Consider the following 17,440-nt stretch of genomic DNA (forward strand, 5'->3'; position numbering starts at 1 on the left):
TATGTATGTATGTATGTATGTATGTATGTATGTATGTATGTATGTATTATGTAGGTGTAAAGGTAGATGTAGATGTATTATGTAAATGTAGATGTGTATATATGTTGTTGTTTGTTCTTCATTCTTGAAGAAGACCAATGAAATCAGGAAGGTAATGTCTTGACATGAAAATCAATTGGATTTAAGTGAGTTAGGGCTGTGCAAAGTCACCAGCCTCACTCTCTTCTCAGAGCCATCTGGATCCAGTGGCAAGACATAGATCAGGATGACTGGAGATGGCCCTGATGCAGTGGGAGATCTTAGCTGTTTTAAGCTAAGGTCTTTCCCAAGTCTCAGTTTGTCTGAGGCAACACCCAATCAGTGATTAAGGCTAGGTAAGAAATGAGGCAAAAAAATATGGCCTCTTCTACCTACAAAAAAAAAAAAAAATCAATCTGGCAGGGGAACACCTTCAGGATTTCTGTCCAGAACAGAAATAATTGCTATTTACACTCATTCTGGGCCATCAAAATCCAAACAACGACCAAGTGAGGCTTGGGCTGGGACCTATTGTTGGCCAATCAGTGAGAGTCAGAATATGATATGGGTTTAAGTCATGGTCAGGTAGCTTTATTTGAATCCCAATAGGTTTTATCAAAGCCTAGTTTTCCAGTACTATATTTCAAGAAATAATAAATGAAACTACATGGGGAAAAAGAGTTAATTGTCTCCATTTAAAAAATTATAAAATAAATAAGGAAGGAAGAGAGAAAACCAAGCCCATAAATCCCAAGATATCTTGAGATCAGCAATCAAAATTTGTATTCCTTTGGGCACAGCACCCACAGGTAAGGCTATGATTCCCCATGTGGACAGAGGAAAGGGAGGGAGAGGAGAGAAGGAGGGAGAGGATGGAGGGAATGGAAGGAGGGAGGAAAACAAGGAAGGAAGGAAGGAAGGAAAGAAGGAAGGAAGGAAGGAAGGAAGGAAGAAAGGAAGGAAGGAAGGAAGGAAGGAAGGAAGGAAGGAAGGAAGGAAGGAAGGAAGGAAGGAAGGAAGGAAGGAAGGAAGAAAACATTGCCCAACTAAAACTGGACAGTTGGGTCCCCATTGAGGCAGCTACTAGTACTTAGAGATTGTTGTTATGATACCTATTTAATTTAAGGATTAATTTTAATGTTCATTTTATGGATTAAAAGCAGGCCTACTATTTACCTATAGAAAATATCTGGCACTATATGCCATACCCAAAGCAAAATTATGTTGTTTTGTAGACCCCATTTGGAAAATTTGGGGAAAGTAAAGGTGGAGGAAAGGGCTATTCTCCCTTCTTCATCTTTCTTTCATTCCCACCCTTATCCAGGCTACCCAGATCCCACGAGTAGCCAGGTAGGAAGAGCCTCCAGCTGTGTCATCATTCTTCTCTCTCTCTTACCTGGTCTCCCTTCCCTGAACCCAAATAACTTGGACCCTGTGAGGCTTTGGGAAGAGCTACTAGTGGGGAGACCTTCCCTTTTTCCCTCCCTCCTCCTTTGCCAGCTCTAATAAGCAGCTCTAATTGTTAGCACAGAACCTAGCACTTAGTAGACTCTTAAATGTTGATTGATAGAAAATGTTGAACCAAAATTTGCCTCTCTACATCATCTATTCCTTGCTCCTAGTTTTGCTCTTTATGAACAACTGAGTATGTCTAGATCCACTTTTATATGGCAAATCTTTAAAAGCTTGAAGGTATCTATAATGAGTTACAGCTCTTTACCCTAATTCCTTACCCAAAGTATTCTCATCTGCAAGGTAAACATCCCCAATCCCTTCCACTTATCCTCATATGCCATATTCTACAGCCCCCTTATTACCATAATCACCATCCTGTGATCACACAACAAGTTGTCAAACTCCAAACATGATGTTCAAAACTAGACTTAATACTGTGATCTAGCCTCAGTGGAGTGTAGCAAGTCTTTATTCTGGACGCTAGGGCAGCTAGGTGGTCCAGTGGTTAGAGTTTTCAGCATGGAGTCAGAAAGACCTGCATTCAAATCCAGATTCAGACATTTACTTGCTGAGTGACCCAAAGCAAGTCATTTAATCTGTTTGCCTCAGTTTCCTCATCTATAAAATGGGGATAATGATGGCTAGTTGTACCACCTAGGTGCAAAAATGATAAGCTTCATGTCTCTCCCAGATCTAATACTTATAGAATTTCATTTACATGGGACTTATGATTTAATTTAGTCCTACACAAACTATATGTGCTTATATATTCATCATCTACCTCTATAGCATTCCTGACAAGTGATCCTCACAGGTCACAGGCACCTGCCTCCCAGGGTTGTTATAAGGCTCAGATAAGATAGTATTTATAAATACTTAGCACAGTGCCTGACATAGAGTAAGTACCATATAAATGTTAGCTATTATTATTATTAATTTAGTCTAAAGTCTCCTTACCTTCTTTGGCAATCATGTCAAACTGTTGGCATAGGGAATTTTAAATCCAGAAATAACCAAACTTCTTTTTACAAAAAAGTCTTATGCAGCCTCAGTTTCTCCATTTTCTACATGATCAAATGAGTTTTTGAGCTGAAGTTAGGACTTAATATTTTTCCCTATTAAATTTCATCTTCTTTAATTTATCCTATTGTTGTATTTCTTCTGGCTCATTTGGGATCATGATTCTGCTACCCAGTGCATTACGTATCACTCCTACCTTTGTGCCATCTTGAAATTGATAAGCACATTATTTATGTTTTCATCCAAGTTATTTAAAAAAATGTTGAGCAGTACAAGATCAAGGACACTTCAATTTCCTGATTTATAAAATGAAGGAAATAATGCACTATTTATTTCACTTGGTTATTGTGAGAAAACTCTTAAAGATCATAAAGTACTTTGGAACTGTGAGCTACTAATAATATGTTAGCAAAATATTGGAATATATATTTTACCTTGGTCACTATCTGGCAAGATATCAGTAAGTAAGAAAGAGTCAGAAGATTAAAACCAACCTGTACCACAAGTCTATAATTTCATAGCATTAAGAACTAGACAAGACTTTAGAAATAACATAATCTAACACTATCTTACACAGGTGAGAAAACCGAGACCCCTTCAGCCCAGCAACTTATCCAGAGTCACACACATAGTAAGTCAAGAAGCTAGAACTCAAATCCAGATCTTTTGATTCTGTATCTAGGACTTCTTTCAATTATATCACATGCAACAGTGGACTGTGTGTTAACTTCTCTTTTTAATTTTTTTTTGAAAGTTGTATATGTGTTCATTTCTGTATGCATCCCTATGATGTTGACCAATAATGTGACATCCATGAAGATCTGTTAAAAATGTTAGACACCACAGGACTTCCACTTGCATTCTGTGTATTATTCCACAGTGCATAAGATAATTTACATTCAGCACAAAATAGAAAGAACACTGTTAAACCACTATATGAACAGAGAACAAAAGTAGAGCCACATAAAATGTCTAGGGAAGCAGGTATGCCTGCCCAATGATTTGTCATACAAAAACATGCTAAAGTGGCCATGTTGCAAGGATGGCACACAAATGATGGACTATTCAACCCCAGAATTCAGGGGATCATGAATGACTGAATTTGAGGCCAAAAGTTCAGGAAGATGTTCCAATGGTTTGGTGGTTTATAAAATGAGCACAAGATTGTCAACTTCGTTATTTTGTGGATCTCTCCTCTTGTGGCACACTGGAAGGATGGGTCCCAATGAATCAATGGATGAATGACTCTATCAATCAATTCATTTGACAATAGCTGTTCCCTGTTTATAGATATTAATTCAAGTTTTATTTTCAGCAGTGACATAAACTGCAGAAAAAATAATAATAACTTAAATGTATACATAATTTCTTGATTGACAAAGCGCCTTCCTTTCAACCCTTTAAGGAAAGCAATGCAAGAAGGAGGTCAAAAGAGTTATGCTAACAGGGAAAGGCAAAAATCTTTCATGACAAGGAATGATGGTATAATGGAAATAAAATTGTTCTTGGGTGAGAACACCTGAGTCCAAGTCCCAGGTATGCCTCTTACTATCCATATAACCATGGATAAAAGCAAATGAGATACTGTAAAGGAGTTTTTGAACCTTAAAAGTGTTATATAACTATCAGCTATTGGAAGAGACAATGAGAGTCAGGGGATAGTGGCTAGAGAGCTGGTCTTGGAACCATAAAGACCTGTATTCAAGTCTTACTTGGGATACATCCTATCTATGTGACTCCAGGCAAACCACTTAAATCCTCAGGATTCTAGGCAACTCTCTAAGCCTATAAGTTGTAATCAATATGTCAAACTCCTTACCCAGGAGTTCCTTATGCCAATAAGATCATGGGTCTAATCCTTATTCCCTGTCCCCTACAATGATTATTGTTATTTAAAATTTGGAGTCCTCAGTTCCTTTATCTGTAAAATGAGAGTTAAAAAGAGAGGATCTCAAACTGTTTTCCAGCTTTGAAATTCAGTGATCTTGTAAAATTTAGGGCCTTCAGGGCATACCAATCTCATGAAATTTACCTCCTAAAATGTCCTTACAGATGAACTGATTAAAAGCACACAAAATCAAAGAAATAAGTTTTATTAAGTCATAAAGATTTCCACAAAATAAATGCTTAATAAATACTTTATTTATTAATTTATACATATCAGTATTTCTAATTAGCTGGTGTGCATTGTGGACTATGTGTTAACTTCTTTTTTCATATTTTTCATACTTTACTTTTTCTAATTTCATTGGAGAGTAATCTCTTCCTACCAATTAGACTGCTGACCTAGGAGTTAGGAAGTCCAAAGCCTGTTTCTGTCAGTTCCCCATATGACGATGGGGAGACCCCCTTCATCTGTGGTGGCCTCAAACTCTTCATCTCTAAAATAAGAATGATGATAACCATAGTACCTACTTTAGAGGATTTCAGTAAGGCTTCAGTTGTCCTAATCTACATCTTGCCACTCCAGATGGCTCTGGGAGGAGAAAGTGAGGCTGGTGACCTTGCACTGCCCTCCCTCACTTAAATCCAATTCACTTACAAATCATGGCATCCTCTCACTTAGAGAATGAAGGACAAACAACAAGGAGACAAGGTAAGTTAAAGTGCTTTGCAAACTTCAAAAAGCTCTAAGGTTGTCAGTCATTGTAATATAATAAAGAAATTGATACAGGTTGTCCCAAAAGTCTTCGTAGTTTGAAGCATTAAAAACTTCAAACTGCATGAAGACTTTTGGGACAATCTATATCAAGCACCTATTAAGTGCCTAGCACAATATTGGAGACTGAGGGGTGTGTAAAAGAAGTAGAAGTCACATTCCCTGTCCTCAAGGAAAATATAATATAGCAAAAAATCAAATGAAATAATATGTGTAAAGTGTTTTGCAAGGTTAAAGCACTATGTAAATAAAAATGGTTATTGTTACATTATTAGTAGGATGTAAAAAAGACATATACACTTATATCTTTATATAATTTAGACTTCGATCACATAGATAAGAGAGAATAAATAGCAAGGCCTGAGGAGATTTTTTATTAAGGAGACTAAGGAAAGATTTATTAAGAAAGAAATATAATTTCTGAAGTGAGTCTCAAAAGAGAAGTTTCACAACAAGGATTGTTAAGAGAAAAGGGGGAAAATCATTTATATAGTGTCTAATATGTGCCATGTTAAGTGTTTTTTAAAAATATTATGTCATTTGTTCCTTACCACAACCTTGCGAGGTAGATGCTGTTACTATTTTACAGTTGAGGAAATCGAGGCACACAGAAATTAAATGATTTGTTCAGAATCACATAGCCAGTAAGTGTCCGAGGGTAGCTTTATACTCAGGTGTTATTGACTCCAGGCCCAGCATTCTGTCCACTATACTACTAGCAACCTCAGGTAGGAGAGGAATCAACCCCACTAATTCAAATGCATAGAAATTAGAGAGGAGAATGGAAATCAGGCAACAGTGTTGAGCAGTCAAAGTTGACTGGAACATAGAATTATTGAAGGGGAAGTATTAAATAAAAGTGGAAAATAAAGTTAGATCATATCACAAAGGGTCTATGTCAAAAGCAGGAGATTGTATTTTATTTAGCAGATAAGGGAAACAGAATAACAATATTTGATCCCATGGTCTTATATTTGGAAGATTACTCATGCAGCTTTACAATGGTTGGATTAAAGACAAGAACAACTAAGAAACCAAAATAGTAATGTCACCGTGCAAGAAGTAATGAGAGCCTGAACCAGTGTGAATGATGAGGAAAAATATTAAATACAAAAGATGTTATGGAGATATAATCAATGAGACTTGGGGTGGCTGATTATGGGAATTGAGGAGGGGGGACATGTTGAGTTTGAGATACCTAGAGGACATCCAAGGAGACAAAGCTATCCAGTATTGATCAGTTGTAACTGTACATTAAGAGGGATGTTAAGGCTTGATATATAGAAGGGAGGGATAGTCTGGTTAGAGATGATACTTAAACTCATGGGAGATTATGATAGTATCAAGAAATTATTTGTATGGAGAGAAGAGTGTCCCAGACAGACACTTGGAGAACATCTCAGAAGGGTCAAAAAAAGAATGATGCTGTAGCAAAGGAGATTGAAGAAAAGTAAACATTTAAATGGAGGACAACCAAGAGAAAAGTGTTATGTAATCCAAGGGAAGAAAGGGTGTGTAGGAGGAGAGAGTAGTTAATAGGATCAAAAGTTGCAGAGAGATAAAGTAGGATGAAGATTGAGAAAAGGTCATTGTATTTAGCAATTAAGAGATTGGACACCTTGAAGAAAGCAGCTTCAGTTGAATGGTGGTGTCAGATTGCAAAGGTTGGGGGGTATGTGCTAAAGAAGTGGAGATCCTCAGTATTGATAATTCTTCTAGCAATTTGCCATTTGAAATGAATAAGGAAATGGGAATCTCTTGAGATATGTCTGCTATGATCCTAAGAAGTGGCTTTAAGTGATTGAAGATCTGGAGGTCTCTGGGGAATAGTTGCTAGTTTGTGGATGCCAATGTTTCCCCTGAGTTCTGATAAGAGACTTTTTGTTTTTGTTTTTGTTTTCAACTTGAAAATAAGCCCATTCTCTTCTTAGAGCTTTGTGATCTGTATGCTTGCAAGAAGAGTCACTGACAACAACCTGGGTAGGTCAGGTACAGAAGGTCCTAGCTTTTCGTCATAGGGTGTGATGATCCAAAGATGTGAGAAAACTTCTCTGTGTGTTCCCTGAGGCCTTCTTGGAAGACCTTTATGTGCCAGCTAGGCAAAGGTTTAAAAAATGACCCAGTACTGTTTTCCAAGACATCCAGGTTGAGGCAATAGATAGTGAAGAATGATGTGTTGCCACACATCAAGAAGAGAGAAAATATACAGTCCCTGTTAGCCATCTGTGTCATGCTTTGGTTCTATGTTGGAGTGGGGGTAGGAAGCAAAACTATTTCTAGCAACTGTCTTCCTTACTATGCAGATCACCAAGATAGCTCAGCTTCCTTTTTGTATTTAGAAGCACAAAGACAATAAAATGACCTGATATCATATGTCAGAGTCTGGGGAAAGCATTGGGATAACAGGGTCACTAAACAGAACAAAGATCCAGTTGAGCCCACCAATTTCTTTCCTTTTTTTCTTCAAAGAACACTCCCCTCACCCTCCTCCAAACAATAATTTGACCTGTCCCAGTCATGAGGATGGTCACTGCTCCCCAGATACCAGTAATTGGCCTATATAGCATTCTTTTGCTCTGGAAAGAATCCCAGTAGGGCTGTAAGAAGTAACCTCTGCCACTTTGTCTCGCCTGCCTAGGCCCTCTTAAATGAAGCAGGGTATGGTGCACAAGCCCATTAAGATTAAAGAGCCTATCATTGGTGATAAGTTTCCAAGATAGAATCTTAATAACTTTCTGTATTTGATTGTCCTGGATAAAACCAGATAGGATCACTCAAGATAATTGAAAGACAGAAGATAAGCTGGTCATTATTTTAAGATAAAAATGCCCATCTATCCAATGATTGCAATCAGAATGCTCCCATGGATTTTTTTTTCTTAGTCTATGCCAGTTAATTAAATACCAAATGTAATTCAAAATTCACTTTATTGGCCTTCACACCCTAAACTCCCAAACAGGGAGGATGCAAGTCAGGGCAACATTGTAAGAAAGCACTGTGGCGTTTTCCCAAGTCATAAGCCAAAAATAAATCATAAAGATTGGTACTCTGCTTAAAATGCCCTTTTCTAGCTGATAGAAAATGTGTCACAGAACCTTGAATCTGCTTTGATGATGTGTTCTGGGAATGTGAAAATTCAATAAAGTTTTAAAAGCTCAGGGCTTGGAGTCAGAAGACCTGAGTTCAAATTCCAATTCGACTGCTAACTATACAATATAGACAAACAGTCTTTTCTCTGGGCTTGTTTCCCCATATGTAAATTCAATGACTAAACCAGCAGACACTGAAGGCCCTTCTGCTTTTGACATGCTGCTTTATACGATTCTAAAGCCCCTTCCAGCTCTGACATTCTGTGGTTCTCTGATACTTAAATGCCTATCATGCATAAAGAATCACTGACTACAGATGAGATTTGCAAGATTAAGAAAAGCCTAAGAAGGAGGAAAGTCAACAAGACAACAAACATTGATTAAATACTTGCTATATACCAGGCACTGTTCCAAATATTGGAAATACAAATACAAGCAAAAAGCAAAATAGTTCCTGCCCTCAAGGAACTTACATTCTAATTGAGTAAGACTACAGAAAAATATGAAATTTGATTGGGGAGGGTGGGAAGAAGGGAAAAAGGAAAGGCAAGAAGGTACTCATGGTGGAGAAAGAATTCCAGAGAATTAAAAGGCCAGAAAGGAATGCGGAAGTGAACGTGACTAACCTGGACACTTCCTGTAAACTCGAGGTTCCAAGAAGAGCTGACCATAAAGGTGGGCCATAAAGGTGGAGTGATTTTTCAGGGTGAGAAGGCTGCCCCTGGACCTGGTGGAAAAAGAAGTTCAGGGAGTCAGAAGCAGAACCCAGAGAGGAAAAAAGGAGTGAACGATAAGAAAATAAGACTGGGGGAAATGCTGAACCAGATCTTTCATTGTCCTCTCTTTGGAGATGGCCACAAGTAAATAAATAGCAGTAGCAATCAGGTGTAGCACAAAACATATAGGAACAAGAAATAAATAACTCATTTATAAAGTGCTTTAAGTCCAATGAAGAGTTTTCCTCATCACTCTGTGAGGCAGAGAGTATAAGTATTATATGGAACAGAAACATTATACTCTCCACCTTATGTTGTATACATAATAATAATAGCTAATATCATATAGCACTTACTATGTTTCAGGCACTGTGCTAAGCACCTTAGCAATATTATCACATTTGATCATCTCATAAGCCCTAGGAGGTAAGTGCTATTATTATTTCCATTTTACAGATGAGGAAAATGAGGCAAACAGGGTTAAGTGACTTGCCCAGGGTCACACAGCTAGTGTTTAAGGCCAGATTTGAACTCATGTCTTCTTGACTACAGGTCCAGTATGTTAATCCACTGTACCACCAAGCTGCCCAGATAAGAAAACTGAAAATTTTCTATGTATATAAAAAAATGTAATAGAGAAGCAGATTTTATAGATAAGAATATTGAGGGTTAGAGGAGTAAAATGACTTACCCAAATTTATAGAGAGAGTAAGTGTCACGGCAGAATGACCTCAGGCTCCTGACTCCAAGGCCAGGGCTCTTTCTACTATCTCAAACTGCATTTTCCGTTGGGGAATCACGAGCCCCAGATTCCATTCCTGTCATGATCACTAATCCTCTATGTGACCTTTGGCCCTCCCTGGGCCTTACCTTCCTCTTGTCTATTTATCAATTTATATGCTGCATCTGCCAGCGGAATGGAACCTCCTTGAGGAGAGATGGGACTATTTTTTGTCTTTATCTATGAAAACTCAAGCACTTAGTGCAGGGCCTTGCACATAGTAGGTCATTAACAAATGTTTATTGGATAGTTGTTTGACTATTGAACTCATTTAACTTTTCTGAGACTCTGTGAGGTCCATTAAAAATTGTAAAATGAGGTCCGAACGGTGTCATCTGAGCTATCAACCTAACGTGACTATTGTAACTATATATGTATGTTCTTTATATAAAATATGGGTATATACATACTTTATAAATGATATATATTTAAGTATATGTGTATTCATATATATATATGTTGTATACATATAGTTATGTATATGTATAAGTAGTATGTATATATGTATATTTTAGTGGTGTACGCATGTCTATATGTATGTATGTGTGTATTTCAGTGAGTCATACTGCTCCTGCTACTAACCCTTCTATTAATATTACTGTGTCATGATCTTAGCTCCATTGTTAGATTGGAAACTCTTGAGGCCAGAAACCTTGTTTTATCTATCATTATATTGAGGACCTAGCATCATAGGTTTGTTTATAGGTGCCTAAAAACTGCTTGCAAAGTGCCGAATGTTTCAATTGATTATTCTTCCCTTCTCTGTCTCTACTAGTTAGAGACATTGTCTGATTTGTCTGTACAGCTACTGTAATGTATTTGACTTTTGCCTTAATGGGAGCCAAGCTATCTCCATTTGTGGATCCCTAAAGCCCCTTTCTAGTAAAAGAGAGCTCTGATTTAGCTTGAAATACATTGATTTCCAACACTTTTCTATAGCTGAAGGTGAGGGTGGGGGTTGCTGGAGAATCTCATTTCTCTTCATCCTCTTCCTTCTCTTTCCCAGTCTCTTAGCTAATTGAGTATCCTCTTTTCTAATTCCTTCTTCCTCAGTTCCTTCCCTCAGCAGTGAGAGGTTGTGCAAAGGGATGAAGGCAAGGGAGATACTTTGGAGATTATTACAGTACCTACTCTTTACCTTCTTGAGTCTTTGTCATTAGCTCAGTCTCTGACAGCAACTTTTATTCAGAACTCATTAAATTGGCTTCCCCATTACTTCATTAGCAGCTGTGAGCCCAGGCAAAGATATCTCTTTTTCTTCACCCTTCAGTCCTTACCAATTCTCTTTCCATGTTTTCTCTCATTTTCAGTTTATTGTGACATCATTTATGAAGTTCTCCCCAACAGGGGAGAAGTCAAAAATATATCATTTTAAATTGTTTTAGTCAGTAGCTTATATTTTATAAATATCAAGGAAAACAAAGATAATGACAGGATTCAGTGTGGATAAAGAGATGATGGGGTAATTACATTACCAGATGTGTCCGTTTACCAGTTAGTTGCTCAACTAGTCTGTTTGAAGCAATGGGTGTCAGGTCAGTAATTAGGCTCTTGGAGACAAAATGAACCTGCCATATGTTCCCCTCTGAACATTCAGTCACTCCCATTTGTGCCAAGTCCAATATGAAATATCCCATTGTAGTCCTTTCATGGAAAAGCTGCCTTAGAGTCCTAGGGTTAGTTCCCCCCCCCCACCCACTCCCTCACAAGCTAACTTGGATATGAATTCTTGTGAGTGCCAGAGAGGATTGTCAGAATGTTGGGGCTATTTGGGTCAAGGCCCAGCTACAAGCCTACTAGTGTTCCCTTTTCTGCTTTTAAAAGGATTTTATGCTAAGGATTTTATGATGAGGTGGGGTTTATAGTAATGTAGGATTTATAGCTAAAGGAAATCTTAGAGATCTTCCAACTGTCATCTTTTTAAAGATAAAATGGCTTTGGAGCCAGAGGGCCTGGGTTCAAATCCTGTCTCTGACCCTTACTACTTTTGTGACTTTGGGCAATCACTTTACTTTCCAGGGACTCAGTTTTCTCATCTATAAAAAGGAGAGAAAGGATTGCACTAGATGGTCACTTCCATCTCTAGATCTATGAGTCCATGAAATGGAGATGCAGATAGAAGTATAACCTTACTCAAGATGACATGGGTGAATAAGTGGCAGGCTGGCATTCAAACCCAGATTTTATGACTATATATGCCACATTATATGGAGGGGAAAGTGGTGGATTTGGAGTCCTGGGACATACTTGGGTTAGAATTCTATGCTGCTTTTTTCATGGGTAACCTTAGACAACTGAATTGACCTCTTTGGGTGTCACGTTCCTTATCTACAAAATGAGGGCATTGGACTTGATGATTTCTAAACTTACCCTCTGCCATGAATTCTATGAATCTATTGAGTCATTACCTTTATGTTAATATATATATATAATCCTAAAATAATAATTTCCTTTTTATAGCACTTGATTAAGATTTAGAGTCTTTTCCTCATATTACTTATGAAGTAGTTAGTGCAAATTTTGTTATTTGATATTGTACAAATGAGGAAACATGCTTAGGTTAAGCGACTTGGTCAGAGTCACACTGTTAGTAAGTATATAAGCTGGGAGTCAAATCCAAGACTTGCCAAGAATCAAATACAGGTGATTCCAAAGCAAAAACTTATTACTACATTGTGTTAGCTTTCAGTTTCACAATACCTTGAACTATTTCACCTACCTCCTCCATTTCCCATCAGGAATCATCAAATATGAGCCTGGACAGGCAACTAGTTTGAACTGTACCTGAAGCAGTAGTGCCTATTATGATGTCTATAGTCAATTAATTTCTCTAAACACATCCAAGAATGGGGAACTCACTATCTGTAGAAATGATCCACCCTACTCTTTGACAGCTAGGAAGTGGGAAGTTCTTCTTTTTATCAGGCTGAAAACTGCATACCTGAATTTCCACCGCTCCTCCTGGTTTTGCCTCTGGAATGCTCACCTTTGAATAATAATAATAAATAATTACATAGAATCTTTAGATTTACAATACCCTCTCTCTATATTATTGACTCAGTTGGCTGTAAGTGGTTCACTCACATTGTATGAGACTTGAAATCAGTGGCTTCCAGACTGGTTGGGAATTCATTGCTGTTACACTCCTAATCTCAACATGTCTTAATTTCCCATTTCTTGATGATCATTGTAAAGAGGATATTTAGAAGATGACAGATATGATATCCTCTAGACCGTAAAACCCTAAGAATAATGCTTTCTGAGAGACAGTATAGCACTGTGGAAAATAACAAAAAGTAATCCAGTAGTTAGTTGGTTTTTTGTCACAGCCTTGCCACTAGCTAAATGAGGAAACTTGGAAAAATCATTTAACTTCCCTTAGCCTCACCTGTAAAATGAGGTAGTTGAAACAGATGATATGTAGGGACTATTTCAGCTTAAGTATTCTATTTTATTTTATAAATTCTTGGAGGGTAAAGACTGCCTTCTATTGAACTTGATCAGAAAATGTATTCTATTTACACCTCTATCTGGAAAATGGGGATAATTGTGAGGATATGTAAATAAGCAGATGGATTGGACTAGCATATGTATATGCTATATATGTATAGATATATATCTATATACATATATATCTCTCTGTGTGTGTGTGTGTGTGTGTAGAGAGACAGACAGACAGATAGATAGATAGATAAATAGATAGATAGATAGACAGATGTAATCCAGTTGCTCTTTCCACCAAGCCCAAGAACCCACAGCAAAGACTCCTGAAATTGACAAAGATCACTCAAAGGAGTTTGACATGTCCATCTAACTGGCACAGACCAAGTGAATGAAGAACGTCTATTGTTCAATCTGTTAATTCATTTGGATGAACATCCAATTTGTCCAAAAGTATAAATAATTGAGACAGAACATAGTTGAAAAAGGAAAGCAGGCTAGACCACCTTCAAGAGATTTAAGAGCTTTTCTACTTATACCAAGCTTCCCAATTTTTTAACATTTTTATTTAAAGTTTTGAGTTTCATATTCCACTCCTCCTCCTCTCCTTTTCCTCCTCCCTCCCTGAGATGGTATTCAATCAGATATAGGTTATACATGTGCAATTATGTAAAACATTTCCATATTAGTCATTCTTTACAAGAAGACTTGAATAAAAGGGAAAAATGAAAGAAAGTGAAAAATAACATATTTAACCTATATTCAATCAATATCAGTTCAGTATTTCTCTGGAGGCAGATAGTATGCTTCATCATTCGTCTTTTGGGATTGTCTTGGATCATTGTACTCCTGAGAGTACACAGTTCTTCACTGAACAATATTGTGTTACTGTGTACAATGTGATCCTGGTTCTGTTCACTTCACTATGCATCAGTTCATGTTAGTCTTTTCGGTTTTATTTTCTGAAATCATCCTCATCATTTTTTATAACACAATAGTATTCTATTACAATCATATACTATAGCTTGTTTAGCCACTCCCCAATAGATAGATATTTCTTTGATTTCCAATTCTCAGTCACCATGAAAAGAGTTGCTAAAAATATTTTTGTACAAATAGGTCCTTTTCCTTCTTTTTGGATGTTTTTGTGATAAGGACCTAGCAGAAGTCTTTGTGATATAGACCTATGCTGGATCAAAGGGTATGCATGTTTTATAACCCTTTGGGCATACTTACAAATTGCTCTCCAGAATAACTGATCAGTTCACAAATTCACCAACAAAGCTTTAGTGTCCCATTTTTCCCACATTCTTTCCAACATCCAACATTTTGTTTTTTGTCATATTAGCCATTCTAATAGGTGTGAGGTGATAACTCAGAGTTGAAATCTGGCATGACTAGACCAACTTATTTTGCATTTTTTTCATTGATTCCTTTGGTATCCTTGAGATTATGTTTTTCCAGATGAATTTTATTATTTTTCTAGCTCTGTAAAATATTTTTGATAGTTTGATTGGTATGGCACTGAATAAGCAGATTAATTTAGGTAGAATTGTCATTTTGTTGCATTGTCTTGGTCTGCCCATAAGCAAATAATATTTTTCCAATTGTTTAGATCTGACTTCATTTGTGTGAAAAGTGTTTTGTAGTTGTGCTCATATATTTCTTGGGTTCCTCTTGGCAGGTAGACTCCCAAGTGCTTTATATTGTCTACAGTTATTTTAAATGAAATTTCTCATTCTATCTCTTGCTGCTGAACTTTGTTGGTAATATGTAGAAATGCTGACGATTTATGTGGGTCTATTTTGTATCCTGCAACTTAAAGTTGTTGATCATTTCAAGTAGTTTTTTTAGTTGATTCTCTAGGATTTTCTAAGTAAAACATCATATCATTTGCAAAGAGTGATAGTTTTGCTTCCTCATTGACTATTCTAATTCCTTTATTTTTTTTCTTATTGCTATAGCTTTTCTACTAGAAGATTAAATGACAGAGGCGATAATACATCCTTGCTTCACCCCTGGTTGTACTGGGAAGGCTTCTAGCTTATCCCCATTACAGATAATTCTTGCTGATGGTTTTAGATAAATATTACTTGTCATTTTAAGGAAAGGTCCATTTATTCCTATACTCTCTAGTATTTTTAATAAGAACAGGTATTATAGTTTGTCAATGTCTTTTTCTGCATGTATTGAAATAATCATATGATTTGTGTTGGTTTTGTTATTGACATGGTCAATTCTGCTGATAGTTTTCCTAATATTGGACCAGCCCTGCATTCCCGATATAAATCCCACCTGGTCACAATGTATGATGTTTGTGATATATTGCCTTAATCTCTTTGCTAGTGTTTTATTTAAAATTTTTGCATCAATATTCATTAGGGAAATTGGTCTATAACTTTCTTTATTTTTAGCTCTTCCTGTTTTGGGTATCAGCACAATATTCGTGTTGTAAAAAGAATTTGGTAGGACTCCTTCCCCATCTATTTTTCCAAATAGTTTATATACTATTGGAATTAATTGTTCTTTAAATGCTTGGTAGAATTCACTTGTGAATCCATCAGGTCCTGTGGATTTTTTTCTTAGAAAGTTCATTGATAGGTTGTTCAATTTCTTTCTCTATGATTGGGTTATTTATGTATGTTATTTCTTCTTCTGTCAGTCTGGGTAATTTATATTTTTGTAGATAATCATCCATTTCATTCAGATTTTCAGATTGACATATAATTGGGCAAAATAGTTCCTAACAATTGTTTTAATTTCCTCTTAATTGGTGGTGAATTCACCCCTTTCATTTTTGATACTAGTAATTTGATTTTCTCGTTTCCTATTTTTAATCAAATTAGCCAATGGTTTATCTATTTTGTTGGGTTTTTTTTTTCATAAAAGCAGCTTCCAATTTTATTCATTAGGTCAATGATTTTCTTACTTTCAATTTTGTTAATCTGTCCTTTAATTTTCAGGATTTCCAATCTGGTGTTTAATTAAGGGGTTTTTTTTTAATTTGTTCTTTTTCTAGTTTTTTTTTTAGTTGCATGCCCAGTTAATTGATCTGATTTTTTCTCTATTTTATTGATGTAAGTAATCAGAGATATAAATTTTCCTGTAAGTACCATTATGATTGTATCCCACAAATTTGATATGTCATCTTATTGCTGTCATTTTTTTAATGAAATTATCAATTGTTTCTCTGATTTGTTCTTTGATCCATTTGTTTTTTAGGATTAGGTTATTTAATTTCTAATTGATTTTAATCTCTCTTTCCATTGTCCATTATTAAATGTAATTTTTATTGCATTATGATCTGAAAAGGATGTGTTACTATTTCTTCTTTTCTGCATTAGGTTGTGAGATTTTATATCCTGTTACATGGCCAATTTTTTGTGTAGGTGCCATGTACTGCTTGGAAAAAAGGTGTATCTTTTCTATTCCCATTCAATTTTCTTCAGAGATCTATCATATCTAACTTTTCCAGAATTTTATTCACCTCCTTAACTTCTTTCTTTTTTATTTTGTGGTTAGATTTATCTAGTTCTGAGAGGGGAAATATGAGGGCCCCCCCCCATTAGTATAGTTTTATTATCAATTTCCTCCTGTAACTCGTTCAACTTCTTCAAAAATTTAGATGCTATAACATTTAGTGCATATATGTTTAGAATTGATATGATTCATTGTCTTTCAGCAACATATAGTTGAGTTCATTATCCCTTTTGATTAAATCTATTTTTACTTTTCCTTTGTCTGAGATAATGACTGCTACCCCTGCTTTCTTTGCTTCAGCTGAAGCGTAATAGATTCTGCTCCAGGCCCTTACTTTTACACTGTGTGTATCTCTCTGCTTCAAATGTGTTTCTTATAAACAACATATTGTAGGGTTCTGGTTTCTAATCCATTTGCTATCTGCTTTCATTTTGTGGGTGAGTTCATCCCATTCATAGTTATAGTTATGATAACTAACTATGTATTTTCCTATGTATACACCCTAATCTTTTCCCTTCTCACAAGCATTTTACTTCTGGTCACTGCCTTCCCCAACACACCTTCTCTTTTATCAGTCTCCCCTCAATCTTCTATTATCACTGTCCCTTTTTACTTCCTTACAGAATACGATAGATTTCTATATCCCATTAATGAATATTTTTATCCATCTTTGAGCAGATTTTGAGGAGAGTGAGGCTTAAGCTTTGCCAACACCCCCCCATTTCCCCTGCCTTTATCATAGCTCTTTCATGCCTCTTTTATGTGGGATAATTTAGCCCAT

General features: G+C 36.4%; 1 long non-coding RNA gene across 1 annotated transcript in view; it reads right to left on the reverse strand.

The window, feature by feature from the left end:
- Window positions 1-17,440, reverse strand: part of LOC114033645 — a 155,361-nt gene that overhangs the window by 7,157 nt on the left and 130,764 nt on the right. Inside the window, exons 3-4 of the long non-coding RNA XR_003568003.1 lie at window positions 12,680-12,724; window positions 8,868-8,968 (exon numbers count right to left, since the gene is read on the reverse strand). This is a non-coding gene — a long non-coding RNA (uncharacterized LOC114033645). The remainder of the gene's footprint in view (window positions 1-8,867; window positions 8,969-12,679; window positions 12,725-17,440) is intronic.

The sequence above is a fragment of the Vombatus ursinus genome, unplaced genomic scaffold (assembly GCF_900497805.2).
Source record: "Vombatus ursinus unplaced genomic scaffold, bare-nosed wombat genome assembly UNPS02007284.1, whole genome shotgun sequence".
NCBI lineage: Eukaryota > Metazoa > Chordata > Mammalia > Diprotodontia > Vombatidae > Vombatus > Vombatus ursinus.